The following is a 23,052-nucleotide window of genomic DNA, read 5'->3' as shown; positions in this document are numbered from 1 at the left end:
ACATTCTCTGTGGGGCAGTGCGAGCTGTTTTTTTAATGAACTCAGTGGAAACCGTCAGCACTGGAAGCAGTAGAGGGTGAAGTTTAGGTGGCCCTGGTGCGTGCCCAAAGTCATGGAGCTCATGGATAGCTGGGGAGCACCAGAAAAAGAGGTGGGACAGACATAGAGCTTGCTCCCACAGCCGATCTCCAGCCAGGAAGTTCTCTAGGGCTAGCTCCTGCCCGTGACGATCCTTTGGCAATAGCTCAGCCTGCCCTGGTGCTCCCTTGTGTGCCCATCGCTCTGCTGGTGAGACAAGCATGTCCCAGGGGAGCGGACAGGCTGCCCTCGCAATCCGTTCCCATGTTTCTTGCTGTAGATCCGGCTTTCTCATGGCTGGTTTTGGGTGGGTGTGGAGGGCACTTCCAGGAATCCATCTCCAGTCCCAGTGCTGCATCATCTTCTGGTTACATCTGGCACAATATGTCTATGCAGATGTTTAGCACTGTGGCTGCTTCCCAGTATTTTGCTGGGGTGGCGTTTGGAGAACAGCTCTATGGATGGGAAAAGAGCTGTGCAACCCAGCTCGTGTATTTTAAAATGAGAAGAGAGGAAGCTCACATCTGTGTCTTTGTTATATATGCATTCAGGCCTCCATTTCTGACTTGGAAGTAGAGAATACTGCAGAGAGAAGGCTGCTCATTCTGAGGCTGCTGAGCGGCAGCAAAATTTCCATAGCTACTGCTGCAACCCTGGGGCTATACAGACATTGCTTCTCCTGCACACCAGCTCCCAGAAGGAACAGGAAATCTCTGCTGCCTTGTCTTTATTCCCTCGTTCTCCTGAATCCTGCTTCTCAGAGGCTGGAGGCTATGATGTGGGGACACAAGAGGTCAGTGTGGGTACTTCACCAGGGGCTGGGATAAGACCTCTCCTTCCCTTACCATATGGCTGCAGTTTTTGCTTTCCCACCTTTTTGATGCCACCTTCTGCCCTGTCTCCCTGCGCTCTACTTTGGGACTGGGAACATTTTGGTAGTTGAGGTCTTGGCTGTGCCATGGATTTCCTCATGCCCAATTTCCCTGTGTTGCTGCTACTTTATTTCTCTGAATTTTGCTGCTTGTTTCTTTACAGTAGGGAAGGAATCATCTTAGTGAGTTCTCTCTTAAGGCTTAGTAATTACAACACTTGACACCCATCACAGAAGAAGGATCAAAAATCAACTGAAGATTCTAGAGTTTCTGCAAATAAATCACCATCTGTGAGTAACTCTGAAGCACACAGTGCCATATTTGCAGAAATGGCAGCAGCTGTCTCAGTATCCACAGTGTCATCTCTTAGAAGGCTGCAGGGAGGGACATGCTTTAAGAACATGGGCCCTGTTGAGTTCTCCCAGTACCACTGTGCTCACCACCCTCATCTTCCTGCTGCTGCTGGGTGGTCCAGCACCCACGAAGACCTGCAGGAGGCACTGATGGAGCTACAGTGGCTGACGTTGCATTTGCAGATGGCTTTTAGAGGTCCAGCACACATTGCTGTTACCCATGAATGCCCTACGCTTATGGGCTTGAGGTAACGAACTTTGATTTGTTCCTTTTATGGGTGCTTCTCCCAAAGCCACAGTCCCACAGAGCTCATACCAGATGTGAAGCACTCCTCTGGCCAGTGAGCAGCATGCAGGACAATAGACATTGTCCTCAGCGGTATGTCGTTTAGCCAAGGATGGCTGAACTGGTCAGGATGCAAGAGATTGTTTGGAAATGTAAAAGTAAACACTGAGCAGCACTGCTCGCACCAAGGCGTAGCTTCCAGCTACCCTGGGATGCTAAAGACAAGAGGAAAAGAAGGGGCCAGGACATATATAGGCACTACTAATTATGAGATGGCATCAGAAGGCTGGCCAAACAGCGCATCCATAAAACCTGGCAACGAGCCCCTATGTTTGCAAGGGGAATAGGAGCGAGAAGCGCTGCAGGACCACAGAGCAGCCTGGAACAGGCTTGAGGCTGTTCACAACTGGAGGAGCATTGCCCAAGCAGCAGGAGCACTGGGCTGCCAGGGCTGCTGTCGCCTGCAGCTATGAGCAGCCATGGTCTGCTGCACTGTGACAGGCATGGAGACCAAGGTGACTGTGGATTTGTTACAGTATAGATGTCCAAATCTGTTACAGGACTCATATGAAGCCAGCAGGAGAAGCACTGCACGTTCTGTGCTCAGGGATGCATTTGCAAACCACTAAAGCAGTGCTCAGAAGGAACACGGTTACTAGCAGAGATGTTAGCAAAACAAGAAGAATCGTAACGTTAATGTAAACATGACAGATCTCTTCCTGATGGATACATGTAGTCCATAAACATCATTGTCACAATGGAGATCTTGCCAGAGATTCCTGAAGGTGCTTTCAAGCATGCTGCAGTTTCATCCTGTGGTTCTTGGGGTTTCAGAATTAGGACCAGCTGTTTGCAATTGAGGCCCATTTGGAAGCAGAGGATAGTGCTGCCAAGAGACTTCTTTTGGACTAAGAGTGTCTTCAGTGCTGATGAGAAGTTTTCACAGGCAGGTACAGCTCAGAATGGTTCTGCATCACCCCAAGATGCTGCGATCAAGCTACAATGCTGTGATGGGCATGGTAAGGGCAGGGACAAGCGTGTGTGACTGTGATGATCACTTCAGCTTTTTGAGGTGTAAGGCCCAGAACTGTCTGCTGCACTGGCCCAGTAATTGCTCTAAATAACAACTCCCAAGACTGAGCGTGATGTTGGCTTCCAGATAAGACTTGGCAGCTGATTTTGACTTTTACTTTGCAGTATCTGCTGGACAGATGAGAATAATTTGAGGGAGCTGTGCAGATTACCTGAGCTTCATACAGACCCTAAGTCTCTGTGTGTCATGTAAGATAATGGTTGGGCATTACCTGTGCTGGCATTGCCGTGAGACGTCTCTGCCACCTTGGCGAGCTCTGCACAAATACCAATGATGAGATGAGGATACAGGCACTTTCCAGCAGGGAGCAGAATCAAAATGGAACAGTTATCCTGAGAAGGTGTGAGATTCCCCCATTCCCTGATGCTTCTGTTGAAACCACAGAAGGGATAACATCAGATCTCCTGATCTGCATTTTGAGTTTTCTCCAAGCTTTGGCTGCTGTCATCCAAATATGCACCTGGAAGCTCTAAAGCCATCCCACTTATCTCCCTGATGGACACCTGCTGCCCTGAGCTCTCTGCAGCCTTGGACTCTCAATGGGAAAAATTAGCAGCTTTGCTCTAGAGGCCCTGAAGGAGGCTGCCTTTGTCAGGCACTGAACCAGAGTTTGAAATGTGGTTTTAAATGTCCTTCTGCCTTGAATGCCTCGGGCAGCCCCTGACACGTGTGCTGTGATCCTGCTCACTCAGCAGGGTGATTTGCTCCACTGAAAATGAGCCTGAAAGTTGATAAGAGCCCCTCGTTAGGCCTGAAATAGCCCCTTGCAGTGTGGGACCGTCTGGAATAGGTATCATGTGAAGAGGAGCAGTCACAGCATAGCAGAAAGGAAACTGAGATCATGCCTGTGCTTTGCTCCAACCAAAGGTGCACAGTCTGCATGAAAGTATTGCTTTGCTCATTTGTACGTCATTTAGGACAGCAGTGTTTTGTGCTCCTTGCTCCTGGTACAAGATTGCAGCACCAAAAGTATATTGTATATATATATAAAGAAAGTGGAGAGACATGGAAGAGAGAAGAAAGTAGAGAGAGAATTGCACTGGAAAAGGTGCAGTGTGCGTCATCTGGAAATTGGGCAAGGGACGGGATCCCAACCTTTATGAGAGCCACAGGAAAAGGGCAGAGGTTTTCCTTCAGTTCCCTTTAGCCAGGCGAGATGCAGCACTCCTGGTGTGAAAGCACAGCAGCAGTGGTTCATCCTGATGCCTTGGGAGAAGGAAGAGGAACCATCCCTTCTTTCTGACCTCCCCAGGTACTTGAGGGGAGCACAACTGATGGGGTGGTAACCAGGACGTTCTTCTGCCAGGGTTCTCTCAACACTAGCCATAGAGCTGCTCTCTCCTTGGGCACTTCGTGTGGAGCACTCAAGCACACTTCAGTGTCAATCAAATCTGTCTGAAAGTATATTTCTCTGCTATAGAGCATAATATTATCCTCTGGCATCTCTCCATGAGAATATTAAAAATAGCTTACTGAGTTACTCTGTGAAAATCACTCGTATAATGAGACTTTTGAGTCTTATTTCATTAATGAAGGAGATCCAATGCCATGCTTTAATGTGATACTGCTGTAAATCAACAAAGAATATTTTTAGAAAAATGCAATCCTATTATTCAGAGATATTTTTGTACAGTGAAGTTAGAAAAGAACACTTACTGCCGCACATTTCGTCCAACTCAATAAGCTATTTGCATCTGAAAATTCCAGCGCTGCTTAGATAACAGCACACTGCTGTGCATCTGCTTTGCCAGTTTGTCGTACCACTGTTTGCCCAGCACAGGGGAGAATCTGTTTGGCAAAGCAGCACTCAGAGCTAAATCCTGTCCTGATCCTTCGCAGCAGAAACCATGAGCTTACCCAGGGAGGGGCCAGGGCTCCCAGCTCCTCCTGAACGGCAGCACAAAGCACGGAGCCCGGGATGTGGCCAGGCTGAGACACAGCACTCCCATCCCGACAGTGACCCACCAGCTCTGTGTGCACCTCAGACAGATGTGCACACGGGGCTGGTCCCACCAGCTGAGGGCAGGGGCTGCTCCCTCCAGCCAGAGAAATGTGGAAAAACAGCAGTGCTCCGCAGTTCTCTCAATGAGCGCTCAGTGATGCAGGGCTTTCCTCAACCAGGAGCGAGACGCGATGTTTAATGGCCTCAGTGGGTATTTCTTCCTTGGATTTGTCTAATTGCCTTTTGAGCCTGTGTGAAGGAGGTGATTTGCTACTTCCGCCGCGGCCTACCGCCAGGCGTAAATCACGGCGGTGCTGCCATAACAAGCGCAGCAGGCCGCATTCCTTGGCGCTGCCGTGCGCGGCGCTCCCCAGAGAAACAGAGGGAGCTCTCGTTGGTGTTGTTTAGAAAGGCTGCCGGGATGGGCAGTGCTTTGAGGCAAGAAAGGGGGTTCTTGGAACGCCTGAGTCCCCAAGGTACCTCTGGGCTCTCTGCAGGGATTCACCGCTGCTTTCTTTAAGGATCTCTGCGGGATGAAGGATGTCTCGTGTAGCAGAAGCACGGATGAGCTGAGTGAAAGGGGTTCTCTTAGAAAAGAAACAGCGTTCAGCTGGTGAAGCTGTTCTGGGAGGCAGTGATATAAAACATCGCAGCATTGTCGTAGGCCTGGAACTGAGCACTACACCCCACGAATCCATACAACCATACAGGCATGCGAGGTACATCTGGAAGAAACCTGAAAACATTCTCCTGCCCAAAGCCAAGGCCAGCTTTCCTCCAGTCATTCCTGGCATAAGTCAGTCCATCCTCCTCTTAGTGAATTTCTTTCACGAGATTCCAACTCTGAACAACTGTCCATTCAGCTCCTTTCTGAAGTGCAAGCCTGCAACTTCTAGACTTACCCAACAGAGAAACAAAGAGCAAAATGCTCAGTTTCTTTATAATCGGGGCAGTGAAGCAATGAAACAGGTTGCCCAGAGATGTGGTGGGTGCCCCAATCCTGGAGACTTTAAAGGTCAGGCTGGATCAGGCTCTGGGCACCTGATGAAGCTGTGCACATCCCTGTTCAAGATGACCTTTAAAGGTTCCTTCCAACTCTAAGGATTCTATGATTCTATGATTCTATTGCCTATGATTCTATGATTCTATTGCTCTATATGATTCTATGATTCTACAGCTAAAAACTTTCTAGAGTTCCCCTCCGCCCAGTTTTCCCCAAACTGACCTTCAGTTTCACAGTGCTTCCTAGGAGACCTGAATTTCTGCATGACTTGCCTTCCCTTCAGACCCTTGGGCTCTCTTCAGCAGACTTACACCTCCCTCCATGTGATATACTGCAGACGTGGAGCCCAAGCAGAGGGCATGCTCAGCAGACCAGAGCAGGAGGCCTCAGCAGCCTGCACCATGCCTACCCAGTGCCAATCCCTTTCACATCTGGGTTGCACCACCAATGAACTTGACCCATTGTGATCCTGCTCTGGTTTGGCAGAGCAGCTGCACAGCATTTTGCCATATATGTTGAATAGGTCATTCCTAAGTTAATGTGACTGCATTTCTGTAAGCATCCTCACATCCTAAGCACTAATTGTAATTTCTAATTGTAATCCTGCTCTGCCCCTATGCTTTGCTTTGAATTGCCTTCTTATTAATCCACTCCACTTTGTAGGAGAAAACATAGCACACAGGACTTCATGGGATGTTGCGATGTGGTGAGATCCTCCTTCTGCGTGTGCTTGTCTAAGCATTTTGCACCACCTTGAGCCGTTTTATACAGATAATGTTTTCTCAAAAAGCTTTGGAGAGTGTCACATCCATGTCAGCAGCCTTGTTAAAGAGAAGATGGATGACATGTGCTGCTTCTTTCCTATCCACAAGTGTCACAGAAAGACTGGATCTGACACATTCTCACTGTTTTTATTTCTTCTCCTTGATTTGTTTCAGTACAGGTTTGTGGGCTTGATTAGTAGTCCCAGCACTTTTCTGGAGATGGAAGTTACACTGGCTGATCTATAAGTCCTCTTTTTCAAAAATAGAAATTCTGTTTACCATTTTTTAAAGCAATAAAGAGAGTTATCTCTCTGCTCCAGCTGTCTGTCTTTAAACATTTGTTCAAGTTGCCAGGACCTAATAATAGGTATATAAATCAAAACATCTTAAGCAAGAGGAAGGAAAGACACAATTTCACATCCCCAAGCTATGCCTGGCCCTGCTGCCCCATCACAGAAGACCAGGTAGTACCTGATCTGCTGATATTCCCCATGGAAAGAGGGAACCCAGGAACATCTTTGTCTCCATCTGACCCAAGAACATGAGGCTGATTTCTCCTTCTTCCCAGATGAGCATCATTTTCTCTTCTCACTTGATGCTGACACAGCTTTCAGCCCCTGTCTTGGTATGCTATGGTCTTTGGGATAGATGAAGAGCAGAGAAAAGCAGAGTTTGTACTGTTCCTTCCTGGCTGCCAACCCATGGGCAGTGCCAGGCCCACCAGACCCCTCTCAGGCTGTGAGCAGAAGCATAGCAGCACACAGCCATTCTGCCTCATCTGCTTTCCTTCAGTGCCAATCCCATGCAGCCATCAGCAGCCATCCCTTTGCTGAGAACAAGCAAAATCCATAAGACAGTACAAGCAGTATCAGCTGGAGAGCTCACACCTGCCTCAACTCCCGACACCCAGCATGAGACATACTCCCATTTTGATTGCATCAACAAGCCAGCCCTGTTACAATAATAGAGCACTATGGAATTAGTGGGCGCAGGTCAGTTTGTTAACCGTATATAGCATAACCCACTACAGCTGACTAAAAACATTTTAATAACTTTGCATTTATTTCCATAAAAATAGGAGAAATCTACAGTTTAATCTGTAATTCACTCAAAAGAAAAACAAAAAGAAAAAAAAAAAAACCAAATTTTCTTCTTTGTGTCTTTCCAGAGCTTCACAGTTCATCATGTGCAATGTCTGACATGCAAAACAAAGGGGAATGTTACCTTGCTCAGACCAAACCTTATTTTCAGGTCTTAATTTCTTTCTTTCTTTGTTTTGCTTTAATAAGCTTTCCTGTCCCATAAATTGAGGATTGCTGTCTTGGCAGCAATCTCTCTCTGCCTCTGCTTCTCACAGATGCTGTTCAGACCCTTCTCTCTCTTTGGTTCTCCACCACTACCTATGAGCTGCCTGCAGCTCCCCCAGCTTTGCCCACACTGCAGTTCCAGTCAGTGCAATCAGCTACAGCTCTTCCAGCTTCCCGTGTCTGTGTAATGGTCTGGAGGAGCAAACTGCATGGAGGTGGCTGTGCCGAACAGCGGGGGCTGTGGGGAGGGGAGAGGAGATAGGAAAGGAGATCAGAACGAATGAAGCTTTGCGGAGCTCTGAGATCTGGCAGAGAGGCAAACAGCCTTTATCTTAATGATCTTGGAGATCTATTCCTCTTTGGTTTTCATCAGAGAAGCCTTTTCTGCACTTTTCACCTGTTCCAGGCATTTTGACTTTCACTTGTTCTGGACTGTTGCGACTCTCCCTGCCGTGTTTTGTTTTCGGAATAATATGGTCTGTTTCTCTTTTACAGGAAAACAGCAACATTAGGTGAGCCCCAGAGAAATGTAGCTGCATTTCAATGATTCATAGTAGTGCTCCTCCCCCCACATCCTTCAGCTGGAGAGCAAAGGGACCAGGAGCCAGTCATCCTTGGGTGCTGGTGTAATGTTGTCTGGAAGAATTAGGGCTGGAAAAATGATTTTTGCTTTCCTCTTTGGCACAATTGCTCACACAGAGGCAGCCAGTGTGGTTCGGCTTATGGCTATGGAGGGCACAGAACCAAGAAGCACTGTCAATAAGGATTGAGCTGTGGCCCCGAGTGCACTCTCAGCCCCATGGGAGTGTGTGCCAGCCCTGGTTTCACCCCTTCTGCTCTGCTTGTTTTTCTCAGTTCACAGAGATTTCCCACCATCAGCCTATGGAGTTGATGTCTCTCTCCATCCAACAACCATCCCTGGAACGTCCTGACAAACAGTTATAGCATACAGCAGCTGCAGCACCTCGCTAAATATCTGCATCAGCTTCTCTATGCCATCCATTCACTCCTCCTCCCACAGAAAGGTCTCCTCACCTTTTGTGAGGTGTGAAAGGAAGGGCAGAGAACGTAGGCGTTCGATTTCTGTGCTATGTCACATTGGTTGTATTGAGAATCACAGCATGGTTTAGATTGGAAGGGACCCCTGAAGTCCATGTGGTGCAACCTCTGCTCCAGCAGGGCCACCCAGAGCAGGTTGCTCAGGATCATGTCCAGGCAGCTTTTCAAGTTCTTCATGGAGAGTCTCCACAACTTCTCTGGGTACTTGTTCCAGTGCTCCATCATACACACTGTTAAGAAGTGCTTCCTGATGTTTAGATAGAATCTCTTGTGTTCCAGTTTGTGCACGTTGCCTCTTGTCCTGGCACTGAATACTGATGCAAAGAGCCTGGTCCCATCTTCTCTGCATCCTCCCTTCAGGTGTTTATAGACATTGTTGAGATACTCCTGAGCTTTCTCTTATCCAGACTGATCAGTCCCATCTCTCTCAGCCTCTCAAAGTAGAGAGGCTCCAGTCCTTTTTTTTCATCTTGGTAACCCCCCGTTAGACTCTCTCCAGTATGTCTGGGAGCCCAGAAATGGACTCAGCACTCCAGATGCAGCCTCATCAATTCTGAGTAGAGGGGAAGGATCACGTTGCCTTACTGGGGACACTTTGCCTAATGCAGCCAAGAATATAATTAACCTTCTAAGCAGCAAAGGCACACTGCTGACTTGTGTTCAGCCTTGAGTCTACCAGGATGGAAGAGAGAGAGGAGAGGAGAGGAGAGGAGAGGAGAGGAGAGGAGAGGAGAGGAGAGGAGAGGAGAGGAGAGGAGAGGAGAGGAGAGGAGAGGAGAGGAGAGGAGAGGAGAGGAGAGGAGAGGAGAGGAGAGGAGAGGAGAGGAAACATTGTCCTGCAGCGCAGGGATCTTCTACCCATGTGGAGAAGGCCTACCAAGGAACCTGAGAAGATGGTGACAGTGCATTTATGGATAACCTTTGCTCATAAATGGACCAGTCCCAGCTGGCCTCAAGAAAAGGCGATGGGCTCGATGGCTGTGTCTGTGACTCACTAGAGTCACAAATTCATGATGTTTGTGAGCAAACCAGGAGGCATGGAGGCAGTTTCTGGGTAGAGATGTTGGGACAGGCTGAGGGGTGCAGGAGAGCTCCTGCTCCAGAAAAACCCTGAGGTGACAAAAGCTGTTTGTCCAGCGTGAGAAGTCTGTGCCAGGGACCTTGGATTATTGCCATTGTGGAAAAAAAATATTTCCATCCATATTTCTATAAAGAATCCAGACAGTTTGTCCTGCTTTCTGAGGAGAAAGGGTGGGGACAGCCAACAGTCCCTGAGCACACAGTGGCCCCAAGGCTTTTGCACACGGAGCCCCAAGAACTGACAGCCAATCTCCCACTGAGGTTTAAGGGTTGTCAGGAGCCAGACCTGAGCAAGGCTATCAGAGGCCTTTGCAGAGGTCAGGTCCTGTGCCCGAAGCAGCCTAAAGGACACAGCTGTCCTGCAAGCAGACACTGGGAGCCATGGGATACCCTGGCAGCCTACCAGTCACTAGTGCATCAAAATAATGTCTGGGTTTCCTTGTAAATTAATAAAAACTTGTGCATTTCCATGAAACATTTTGATGTCTATGAATCAGCATTTTCCAATAAAATTGTTCCGTCAGAAAATTCCCAGCGCGATCCAGGCCTGATAAGGCCCAGAGCATTGGCTGCAGCCCAAAAATGAGTCTCAGCAGTGGGGCAGTTGTGGAGAGCGATCCCTTCGGGCAGTGACGGTTGTGCCTGACCTTTCCTACAGTGTGACTGTGTGGCCTGGGCATCTGAAATGTTATTTATAGATGGGAGCAGCGAGCAATGTGGAGTTGTCTCCAGCAGGCCTGCTGGGCTGCGAGCTGCAGCTGGACCTGCAAGAGCTGCTGGCAAGAAGTCTGCTCAGTGGAAAAGCCACTTTGCAGCAACATGAATAGAAACCAACTCCTTTTCTGAGATAAAACATTCCTGCTGGGGGCTTTGTTCTGTGTACGTACTTCTGTATGGTGCAGAGCAGTGCTATGAGGTTACTAGTAGTGCTGATAGGTGGTTTGATCTCCTTCTCATGTTCCTTTCCCCTGTCCGCCGCCAGAAGAAGATCCGTTATGGTATGAGGTATGAGGAGGCTCTGATTTCATTATGTCTGCAACTCTGTATATATATATTTTCTTATATCTCAAACTATAAGGATTGCTGGGGGAAAATTACTGTTACGTGACAAAGGCCTGCACTGCAAAGAAATGTGTTGCTTTGATTTCACGGGGAGCACAAAAGAATGAAATAAAACAAACCCTTCTCAGATTTTCTCTGCATTCTCCAGAGGCGATGCTGCCTGTATTGGCTCAACGTGCAGCAGTTGCCAGCAGGAACCTGCCAGGCTGAGGGCAGAACAGGCTGTCATGTCACACTGCTGCTTTTCTTTTGCTTCTGAAAAAAATGAACCCCAATCTTCCTAAACAGAGCATTCAAGGTTCATTCACACTGGGAAGTCAGGGGTACTGTTCCCAGATCTTCCATTAGTCACCTGCAGCATAGTGAAGTCATTTTTTGTCTCTGTCCCTGACCTCATATCTGTCATTACAATTCCCCCTGCCAATACAAGCTTCTGATACAAACACGTGGATATCTCCTCTTGTGTAAAATACAATGAAGAAGTGAAACCAAGGTATAGTTTCCATTCAAGTCACTTCAGGCACCTGTTCTGAAGCCTCTGTGGACTTCAGCAGAGTCATCGTCCCTGGAGGTGTTCAAGACACATTTAGATGTACTGGAGTACATAGTTCAGTGGGAAATATTGGTGGTAGGTGGATGATTAAACTGGATGATCTTAGAGGTCTTTTCCAATCTTGGAGATTCTATGATTCTACGATGGGTCAAAAGACAGCTGTTATTCCAAGCTAACACACCATGCTTGCATAAACCATAACCCCACTGATATACTGCCACTATGATAACGATGTGGCAGTGAACCCGCCAGAGAAAAAGGGACTTTTCTAGTTCTTGTCTATCTGAGCAAGCAATCCAGAAAGATGAAGATGTCTCTCTGGAAAGAAGAACCTCCTCAGAGTATGTCTTACTATATACCCTTACTACAGAGCAAACACAATGTCTGGCAGGTCTTGTAGGATGTGTCCACCAAAAGAGATGCCCTAAGAAGCACCCTCTCTGGGCCAAGGAATAGCTCACTGCAGAGGGCTGTGGTGCACATTCTCTTGGATCCAGTGAATCAGCCATTCCTGAGGAGCAAAGGCATCTTTTTTATTACAGTGTCATTTGAGACCAAGAGAGAGATGGAGAAGGAGCAGTTGACTGAGAGATTTCAGTTCCACAGTGAGGGACTCCACCAGTCAACTGCTGCTCAAAAACAGATCAGAAATCCCCTTGGGAAACAGGCTGAATTGATGACTGTTGAAATAAGCACTTCCTGGTACTTTTAATGCATAGACAAAAGTATCATAATATCTTCACTCTCTTTCGACCTTTCCTGGCAAACAGAAAAACAGCTATGGCCAATTGGTAGACATAGGTTTGTAGAGTATGAATTGGTGTTTTGGAATCCATAACATATTGTATTCTTATTGAAAGCCACATCCCAGCTTTCATCAAACATGGAAGCTGAACATCATTATGTAAAGACTGTTATGTGTAATTGCGACTCAGAAAATAATAGGGTGGGATTATGTGTCCTTATAAGAAAATTCTTAACAAACAGGGAACAAAGCCTTTATTCCATTTTTTAATGTCAGAGACAGTACAGAGAAAGATTTACATCACTGTGGTTTGATGTAATGCTATGACAATATGTAGATTAAGGGATTTACTTCAGAGAGACGTTTGTTTGCATACGTGCACTCTGAGTCCCCTTTAGTAAAGAGAAATATTTATTCTGACAGCATATATTGTGTTTCCAAGACAGACTGATTCAAGTTTTCATTCAGCAATGGAGAGTCAGGGCAGATGATTAGTTTAAACAATACAGATAGACTTTCATTCTATAATTTGTACTTCTGCTCATGTAAGTCAGCAGTGAGAAGTTTAAAATAAATCAAAATTACGATTCCTTCAATTTAACAATATTTTTGTTTGATACCTGGCAACCACTTTGAAATGCATGGCTATTGCAGCAGTGCCTTCTGACAGCTGTTTTCGGAAAGTTCAAGAATAAGAAGGTGGAAGGGGGTTCAAACCCATAGCATTTTCCCCAGATAAGTACCCCAAGCACTGAGCAAAACCTTCCAAGTAAGGAAGTGCACGCTGAAGAGAAATAGCTGCTGCTCTTACCTACCTGCTCTTCCTAATCGTACTGTTAAGCACCCATGGCCACTGGGAACCTGCCATTTGTCCCCTGGGAGGTCAGAAGGAACAAATAGGGGCCACAGTGGAGCAGTTCCACCTTGTTCACGTTAGCTATAACGGTGCAGGGATGGTGGGGATTTCAGTTGCCAGAGGCGGTCAAGGACCTCCGACTGATACTGAGCCCGTTAATCGCCGAGCTGCCGTTCCCAGCAGCCCAACTATTGCACTCCTTGAGAAACTCAGCACAGAGGACACTCTCATTTTTTCTTTTCCCTAATGCATGCGAGTGGGAGACTGCACCCAAACGCCCCTATGGTGTCTTGTAGAGGTGCTGTTGGTCACTGCAAATGTAGCAATCCCGTAGTTGAGCAGCAGCTCTAGCTCCTGCTGTGTGCGGGGGAAGCAGGGGAACCAGAGCTCTGGGAGTTGCTTTTCCCTGCATGGCCAGTTCAGACCCTTCAGTCTCTCCTTAGCAACAGCAATGCTGCAGAACTGCAAGCTGCTCTTGGTGCAACTTATAGTATAATGATTTATGTCATGAAGAATAGCATTTAGCACTTTTGAAGGAATGGACTAGTTATAACTAAGCTGACATGCCCGATGTCTATTAACGCTCTGTGTGCTGGAAGGCATCTTTCCTTGACCAAGATCCAAAAGATCCTGTAGCCAATGATATAGGCAAAGGAGACTGTGGGAAATACTACTGGAACTGGTAACTTCCACTCATTCTTCTTCATCTTTCAGGTTTTTTAAAAGCTGCACAATGCCTCTGGCTTTTGTTATGGTCTGTGGCCTTTTTGCTGCTGTTTCTTACTCACCTTTTTCTACCCAAATTTATTATTTAAGAAGGAAACATAACTTCCTCATACTCAAGCTCACAGGCTCCATAATTTCAGAAATATTACCCTCTGCAGTGTACTTTCTCCACCCCTCTGGAGTCAATGACGGGCCCTAGCTATCTGATTCTAGCAAAACAAAACAAATATGCTATCCCAATGATATTCTGACCATATATAGGCCTAAATAGCCTTTTGGAAAATATGGTTGATATCTGTGATCAGCACAGAGCAATTAGAAACCATAGCCATTATGAAACAACTGCCTTACCAGTAATTTATTGGTCAGATAAAGTGTTTTCTGTGTGGGCATGTCAGCTTCAAGACCACCTTCTGCTCAGAAGATGCAGTGGGTTCAGTCTTACAGAGGACGTGAAAAGGAGGATGCAGAGCTTAGAGCAGTAATGTGAGCCTGCTGAGAAATGCAGTGTCCTGAAGGACAGGGAGCCACTAAGTATGTGTATTGCTGCTTTCTGAGAATGCTTTGAGTAATCTTCATTTTTCAGTTGTCTCTGGAGTTTTCTACTACCCGATAAACAAGCAACACTACAAACTGCACTTGCCTGGTTTGCAGTGGTCCAACCATACTATAGCTAAAGGGTGCATGACAGGGCTGCTATTCCAGAGCACACCAATTGGCTCCTGAGAACTCCGTGTCAGGCTCCTGCTGCCTTTATTTTTGGAAAAGCTGTATCTTCTTTAGCAGCTTTTAGGGCCAGTGCGTGGCCCATGGGAGAGCACTGAGCAGACCCAGCAGCAAGCACCAGCTCATGGACCATTCACGGCCCTTTGCACCCACAGTCCAGTTCGGCTGGATTTGCGAAGGTGTGATTTTCTTAAATCTCGTGGTCATGGATGTAAAGGAAAGAGACAGAAAGCGAACTTCCAGGATCAAAGAAGCTCAACTTTAAGGTCTCACTGTCATTTTGTTGTAGCCCCTATGCTATGCTATGTGTCATCTTGTATGTAAAGAGCAGAGCAAAGTGAGTGGCTGACAATAGTAGCTGGGATGGAAAGGGGCTGGAGCAGAGGCTGAAGGCCAGGTATGGCGGGAGCAGTGCAGGCAATAAAAGCAAAGGCTGAGCTGCAGACCTGCCTCTTCTTTGTAAATTCACTTGTTGCTAAGAATAACCTGCCTGGACAATGTCCTGCAGTGTGCTCCAACGTACAGGGCATTTTGGTCTGACAAATGAAAACTAATAGAGCGAAGTTATTACCACATGAACATGTGGATTGAAAACATGTGTTGAGTGATTAAAAGCGAAGGCCTGATGACAGGCCCATACAGAGATGGTGCATCTCGGGGGGAGACTCACTGCTTGGGAAATGCCATATTTTACCATTGAGTTCATTAGTATTTGCCACAAGGAAAACAACAAAGGTTGACTCCAGCAAAAACTCCAGCTCCGATCCTATCACTGCCTACAAGATGTTTGCTTTGGAAACACCTCGCTGGGGTTTCTGTAAGTCTGGTGCTCTGCACATGCTGTCTCACGGACAGTTTAGGATTTTGCTCCGCCTGGATTTGGACGGCGTCCCGGGAGTGCGCTTGCTATCAGGAATCCAGGCTGGAAAAAGTGTGGAAGATCAGCCACTGCACGATGTTTCTGCAGTGCCTGCATGCGGGGCAGCTCAGCCCTGTGCTGCACAAGCTATGCTGCAGCACTGAGTGAAGGCTGCAGGTACTGCTGTTGTCAGCAGTTCTGCAGACAGAGGGGAGAGCAGTGCGGAAGTTTTGGTTCAGTGTATGTTTATGATAAATCACTTTCTGCTGGTCTGTTTGCAATGCTGTTTGTAAGGTAATAACATATTTTAACCTGGCCACAGAATTTTCCTGTGAAAAAATAATTACACATCCTCGTTGTTCATATTTTTGGATGAGATGTTAACCAGAACTATGGGCCCAAACTCCTCATCCCAAGCACTGCAAACTGAAGGACAAGAGCAGATCAGTCATGTTGCAGAAAGTCTGCTGATCTTTGTGACAGTGACCAATGTATCTGTGACTTACTGCAATGTATCTGCATCAGATCTGCATCTGACAGTCCTTAACAGTCACGGTCTGTGCCAGCGTTCCATCAATATATTCCATCAGGAGCTGGTACTTAAAGCCCAGCTGAATTAAAATTTCAGTCCCTGAGCACACATTGGTCCCTGAACACCACTTTGGGTGAGAGCAGGAGCACGCAGCAGAATTACACTGAGCACAGGGGAACCCTAGCTGCAATACAACCCTGAGCAACACACGGGGCATCAGAAGAGTTCGCAGAAGCACTGACACTATTCAGTTCTCAGAAGGTTGTGCTGACTTGAAGCATTCTGCAGGAAGGCTTTCAGCGCCCGTAAATTCCCATTTTGCTGCAGATTTGCCCATGCCGTGGTGCTGCTGTCATTCTGCTACTGCTGTGCTGCCAGCTGGGTGCAGAGGTTGTGTCAGGTGCACTCCTGTCATACTTGCACTGCAAGAAGTTCTAATTGCTAGGTAAGAAGGGCTCACTCAGAGCTGTGCTTGGGTGTACAGATTCCTTCTTGGCAATTAAGAAATCCTTCTCTGTCTGTTAAGTATTATCTCAATTCACTTTTAAATGTTTTTGTGTTGTTTTTTTCTTTTAACTAAAGTTTAATTGCTCAAAGTTTCATTGGTGCAAGGACCGCTGAACACTGTTGGATTTAATTAATTTTCAGGTTTGAAAGACATCATGTTACAATTTTTATCTGCCTTATATTTTTACACGGAGCTTGGAACACACACACATAAACATTATTTTTTATTTTATTTCTGGCAAGCATTATTAACCTGCACCCTTCCCTTGACCTCTGTTTTTCCATCTAAGCAGCTGTGCTAGCAGATGGAAGAGGCGGGCACAGGGCCCAGGAATGACCTACCTGAGGGGGAAGAACAAGACAAGTGATTGGAAGAGCAGAGAATGAAGGGCCCCTTCTGCTTCTTGAGTTCACATCTTGATCTTACTGGCCCATTCCTCATAAAGCATCCTATCTGGTTCAGGACATTTACAAAGTCTCTCTGGTTTCCTTTCTCCACCTTTGAGGCCTAAGTACATAGTACAGTGTGGGTCACTTTTGATGAGTATCAGTTTTTCACAGTCCCTGTGATCCTGTGACATTTCCAATGAGTTTCCAGCTGTCTCCTACTGGGCTTCAGCAGACAGCCCTGCTGCAAGCTGGGCAGACACTGGTGTCCATGGCCACGCAGCCATGGTGCAAATGCACAGTCTAGTTTCGTGTTGTCTGTGCTGTGTAGCAGTAGAAATACAGAAAACTGAGACATTTCTTGAGCCTCTCAGTTTAGTAAGGGCTCTGTGTGCTCTGTACAGCCTTCTCCAATAGGTAGGAAACCAACTGGATTTTGTTCTGCAGACACAGCTGCCAATGCAGCTGCTCTGCTCTTCCCTGTCCCGAGACCCAGAAAAAAATCTACAAATTAAAACTGCATGTTAATGGCAGCTGAGGCTCTGGAGGGCCAGGAAATGGCAGAAATGGGATCAGAGACAGTAAGAGAGATGCAAAAATAGGGACAAATTTGCCCTGCCCTTCACAAAAGGGCACAGAGCAGGGGGTGGCTGTGCAGAAGAGAGCTCTGCTAGAGCACACTACATATGTCCCCAGCGAGCAGGCATGGATGTACACGGGGCAGGCAGTAGCTTCAGGGGCTGGGCAGCTGCCTAGGCATTCCATGATATCCATTGCAAGAGAAGGGGATGCTGCCCAGCCTCGGGGTGGCTGCTGCAAGGGTCTCCAGGCCAGATCTCAAGTCGCTGCCCTGCAGCCATCTAGTCTGACACCTGCTGAAGAAGGAACACCCATGTCCAGACAGTTTTTGGTGGTCCTCGTGTAGGGAGACTCCACAACCACTCTCGGCAACCTGTGCTCATTCACCTGCAGTGGCTGCATGCAGCCCTGCCACCTGGTCCATGGGGATACCAAGCTGTCACCCCTGTAGCAGGAGCTACAGCTGGAGTCCACGTGGATCAGTAGCTTGTACAGTGTGGCAACAGCATACACCCTGTCCCCCCTGAGAGCAGAATCTCTTTGTCCACTGCTTTGGAAGCAGCACTGCGTCTGTTTCACCATCACATCCCCTTCCTCCTCTGCTTGACCTGCAGAAAGGCTGGCAGATCCCACAGGCACATACAGGCAGCAGCAAGCCAAGCTTCCCATCACAGGCATTTCAGGAGGGCAGAGCTGCCCTGCTCTTCGCATGCACCCATCCCTGGCTTAAACATGTGAAACTCTCTTTCTGTCTGTCTGTTGAAATATATAAAACTGCTTTCAATCTCATGGTATTAATAATCCCTTGGATGTCTTTGTTTAAAGTATTGCAGTGGGAAGTGCTATTTTAAGGCTCCATTGAGTCAGGCGGAATGTGAAACCTCCTCCCGCTGGACACTTCACACTTGGTGCTTATCTGCGTGCATGCTGGTATTTTGTCTAATACAATGTGGAGATTAGCTCTCCTCGTAATTTCACTTTCACGATTTACATTTCACATGTTTGCAGCAGCCACAACAGTCTGTATGAGATCGTGTCCGTATGTTCCTGGTGTGTCGTACAGGTTTAGTGGTAGGTCTGTGTGCTGGGAGACACCAAGGGTCCGGTCCCGCAGGGTGCTGGCTAGGCAAGCCTCTCTTGGAGCCATCAAGAAAGTTCAGCTTGCTAACAATTCATCAAGTAGCTATGAACAGCGTTTGGCTCTTTAGCTGGCGATAACACTCAGCTGACTCGCTGCACGTTCAGAAAGCATTTCTGTTTTGGAAGCGCCCCGAAGCTGCTCTCGCTCTGCAAGTCGGCTAAATCACTGCAGGAGAGGTTCTGCTGCAAGCACTCCAGCTCTGGGATTGCCATGTGTGCCAGCACATCAGAGCTGGACACAGCCAAGACCAGCATGGGGAGTGGTTTTCCTTACTTCGTCTGTCATGTCTTACTGTGATTGCGGTCTGAAACTCATGTCTGAAACCCAAGGAATTGGAAACCCTTTAGCTAGCAAAATCAGAAAGGTGTGAAAGTCATTGCTGGAAAAGGAAATATTTCTTTTAAGATTGCAGCAGAAGCCCAGAATAAAACTCTTGCCCAGAGAATGGTCCTGGCTTTTCTTGGCTAAATCCTCATGGGAAGGAACAGGAGGGGAAGAAAGGTGGGCTATCAGAAAAAGTGCTTTTTGAACTGCAAAATCATTTGCATAATATGAACACAACATGAACATCAATAAAAACTGTTCTTAATCTGAAGGAAAGAAACATATTGGAAGTCTAACAAAATAACAGCAGAAGGGCATGGTTCTAGAAACATCTAGAATTGTTTTAATTCCCTGTTCTGGCTTTGCAGGGGTTATAGCAACAGTGTAGTTTGACCACTCAGGCTTTGCCTGGTGGCAGCCAGGACCAAGGCTGACAAGGACATTGAAGTTTCAGTTCCAGTGGATTTTTCTCTCATTTGAGGGAAAGCTCATTTCACCACAGCCTACCTCCTGGTGCACATCTAGATCTAGACCTGAGGTGCTTACCAAGCTAGCATAGGGACAAGCAGATTCCTCTTCCCTTCTGTTTATCTGTTTTTTTTCCCACTTACCAAAACTCTTCTAGCAGGTGAGTGCCCTACTGTCGCATACTGACTGACACCTGCAGACAGAAGCTGGGAAAATCCTCCTCCTCTTCTTGAAACACTAGGCATGCAGGGTGAGTGGGCACATGCACAATTCTCTGCTCTGCTTGGCTCCTTGAGATCTTGGCTTGTGGGTATTGCAGGTGACAGATTCCCAGGAGCAATCCCACAGGAGAGGTGGTAGGAGTTGCAACCATATGGCAGAGGCACCAGATTAGGTGTCATGAGACTGGGCCCAACCAGGCATGCAACATGGCCTTGTATCCTGCAGCCCAGGCCCCTTGTTCCTTACTTTGCATTCACACTAGATTGGTGGGCTTGGATGAATCTTTTTGGATGTGGCCATGCCAGGCAGTTGTCCCAATAGGTCCAGACCTCCAGAAGGTTTGGGAAGGGAACTTTGTTCAAGGCAAGCCCAGGTATTATGAGTAAGATTTGCTGGATTGTTGTCACACACACATTTTCTGATTTGCATAAAATATTTCATGTGGTTTCCAATATATCCTCTCCCTCTGAAAGTCCAATTGAAGTGAAGCAGAAAGTGTGCCCAAGTCGGAGTCAGGAGCTCCCACCCACAGCCTATGCCTCCAGGTCCCAGAAGTGGATGCAGAAATGTCCTGGTCCAGATGTCAGCCCTGTTCTCCGGGGCCCATCTGCCACAGCAGCACAGGGATACCCTGGGAAGGGAGCCCAATGATCCCCACTGCAGAGGGCATCTGCGGCTCTGCAAAGGGACGGCCTGCTGGGAGCGTCCTCCTGCAAAGAAAAACAAGCGTGTTCTGGAGGGGGGAAGTTTGCTGAGCGTTGGCTTCTGGGGCTTAGCAGTACATGTTACTGCTGGATATCAACAAAACATGTTATTGCTTTATCCTTTGTAACCTTGTTTATAAATAGCGCGATCTCTGTTTTACCCTTAACTCTGAAAGGATGAAGTTGATTTATTATTGTTCTTTCGGCTGCGGCTAATAATAACGTGTGAACTCCATGCAGAGCTGATCTCTGTACCACGGACTCTGTTGTAGTGAAATCAGTGAATCCAAATACAGGGGAAATGGGAATATGCCAGAGGTGTTGTCAAGACGTTTTGCACGCCATTGTGAGGGCTATCTGAGGGCCAGGAACATCTTTGTTTAAAGCCTGGGTCTCCTCTGGCAGGTAGCAGCTGGTACCTCTCTTCTCTTAAGTGGCACAGGGAGCTTGAAAAGATTTACAAGGCAGAAACGAGAACATGCCAGCAACACTTTTGAAACACATTTTTTTCCTCTAAATCATTTTCAAGTATTTTTCTGTAGAAGCCAGAGCCCTGCTGAGGAGCACTGGCTCAGGCCTGCGCTTCTCCCGTTTATGGTACCCCACACGCAGGCAGTAAATGTTCGTTGGCCCCGTAGTTCCCTTGCCATCACATGGCTGCCTTTGGAGAGGTCTGATCCCTGCTTCTGGCCTGGCAGGGCTTCTGAACTTGCAGGGTTTCACATCCTGCCCCTCAGCCATCACACTCTTGTTGCAAACAAGTGCTTTCAGTTCTTGCCTGGAAGCTTCTTAATTCTGACCCTGCTGGAAAACTCAGCAAGAAGGGGAGGACGGTGCTAAAACGGGGGAAACAACAATCAAATCCTCCAAGCATGACATGGAAGGAAAATTAATATTTAAAATGCATATATGATGTAATGGGACTTAAAATAGTCTGTATCCTGGAAAAAAGTGATTAACTGCTTAAGACAAACTAATGAAAAGGTCGCTTGGACAATACTTGCAAAGCACTCCCTGTACTGCATCACAGACTTATCGGTTCTGTTTGACAGGGACTCACACATGATCCCAGGCACTTATCTCTGTTTTATACTTTATGAAAAATTGATTGACTCCTTTTGCCCGAGAATTTGCATTAAATAAGAAATAAAACATTGTTTATGGGCAACTTTGTCTTCCCATAATCAGCAGAGGCCAGTTTTATAAGAACAGGGCATCAGCTCTTAATACTGCAAAGTACCTGCATATTTGACATGGCAAAGTGAACTCTTCTGTTATTATCTCAGCTGGATCAGGTCCTAAAGTTAAACAGAAACAGCAGCGAGCATTTTCCATTCTTTCTGCCCATAACCAGCTTCCCGCGTTGTCTGGTACCGCTCGCAACCCGCCTAGGTAGCCCCAGTCCTCCCAGTATGCAGACTAGAGTGGGTGGGCGGAGATCCCCACCGCTCACCACCCCCCAGGTGCACTGAGATAGCTGAGCTTCTGTGCAGAGGGGGGTCTGTGGCAGGCTGTGAGGTGACACACTGCCCCTAAGTCTGCTCCCACACACTTACTGTACAATACCGTACAAGACAGACCTAGTGCTCCCATGGTAATCACTGACATGCACTGAAGGAGTTGAGGATCATGATCCAGGAAGGTGTCCTTATGTGCTTTCTCTGCTCTCATCTCTTTCCATCTGCTATTGACCATTGCCAAACACCGGATCCTTGTCTAGACAGGCTGCTCTTATGTTCCCCATCTGATGGCCATGTCTGGGGTTAAAGGCTCTGCCATTTTCCAGAGTAGGCATGGTGCAGAGACTCTTCCTGGGCTGGTTGCCTGCTGCACCTAGGAGCCTATGGAAATGGAGCTCCATCCTGAACAGATCTTTCTCTGTTGTGCTGTCCTTTATCTTGACTTCCTTCTCCTACCTGAGATAATAATGGGTGTGCTGAGCAGCCCCGATGAAAGGACCTGGGACTTTGTGGAGGATAGCAGGGTGAATAAAGCCCAGTGGCACACCCTCATTACAGACAAGGCAAACGGAGGACACTTATTGTCTCTGCTCATTAGTAGTAATCACACCAGGAGGACTGCATTCTCTGCTGGGTACCTGACATGGTAGCGTGTATGTGAGAAAGAGGAGACAGTGCAGAGAAAAGCTGGAGCAGATGGCTTATGCAGCAAGGTGGAAAGAGCTGGTCTTGTTTCATCTGGCAATAAGAAGGCTCAAGGAATCTAACCGAGGTCAGCAGCCATTTCAAGGGTGGCTACAAAGATGACTGCGTCAAACTTCTCACAGTACTGAGAGACAGCATAGCAGGTGCCAAAACCATTCATGGTGGGAAGTTCAGAGAGGACTTCAGTAAAATCTCTCCAGCAAGAAGAAATTGCAGCACTAGAACAGTTCACCCTGAGAGGCTGCGGGATCTCCTCCCTGGAAGTCCTGAAGACTCAGCTAGACAAACCATGGCCTCAGCTGGCTTTGCTGCAATGTGGGACAAGTTTGGATGGCAGGCACTGAAAATCCCTTCCTACTGCACTGGTTCTGTGCTTCTTTTCTCCATTATAGCTTAGGAGTGCTGTTGCAACAGCCATATGGAGAGGGCATGATACAAGGGATGCTCCATTTTTAAACATTTCTCATTTCATAAAGGAAGGACTTTACAGTAAGTAAAACTTCCCACCAGACCGTACCCACTTGTCTCCACTGGAGCTAAGCATTCATGTGATCTCCTCAATGATTTCATTGCTTTTCAGCAGTGCCTCATAGCTACAGGGTGGAAATGCTTCTTGACCTCCTTGGGAGGAAAGTGCATGCTCTGCCCTAGGGAGATGG

At 47.3% G+C, this 23,052-nt stretch overlaps 1 protein-coding gene across 10 annotated transcripts in view; it reads left to right on the top strand.

The window, feature by feature from the left end:
* The window catches only part of MYOCD (myocardin), a 224,249-nt gene that overhangs the window by 132,515 nt on the left and 68,682 nt on the right, over positions 1-23,052 (top strand). The window lies entirely within an intron of this gene.

Source organism: Meleagris gallopavo, chromosome 20 (genome assembly GCF_905368555.1).
Source record: "Meleagris gallopavo chromosome 20, MGAL_WU_HG_1.1, whole genome shotgun sequence".
Classification (NCBI taxonomy): Eukaryota; Metazoa; Chordata; class Aves; order Galliformes; family Phasianidae; genus Meleagris; species Meleagris gallopavo.
Note: the sequence above shows the minus strand (reverse complement) of the source record. Positions and strands in the feature narration are given on the sequence as shown.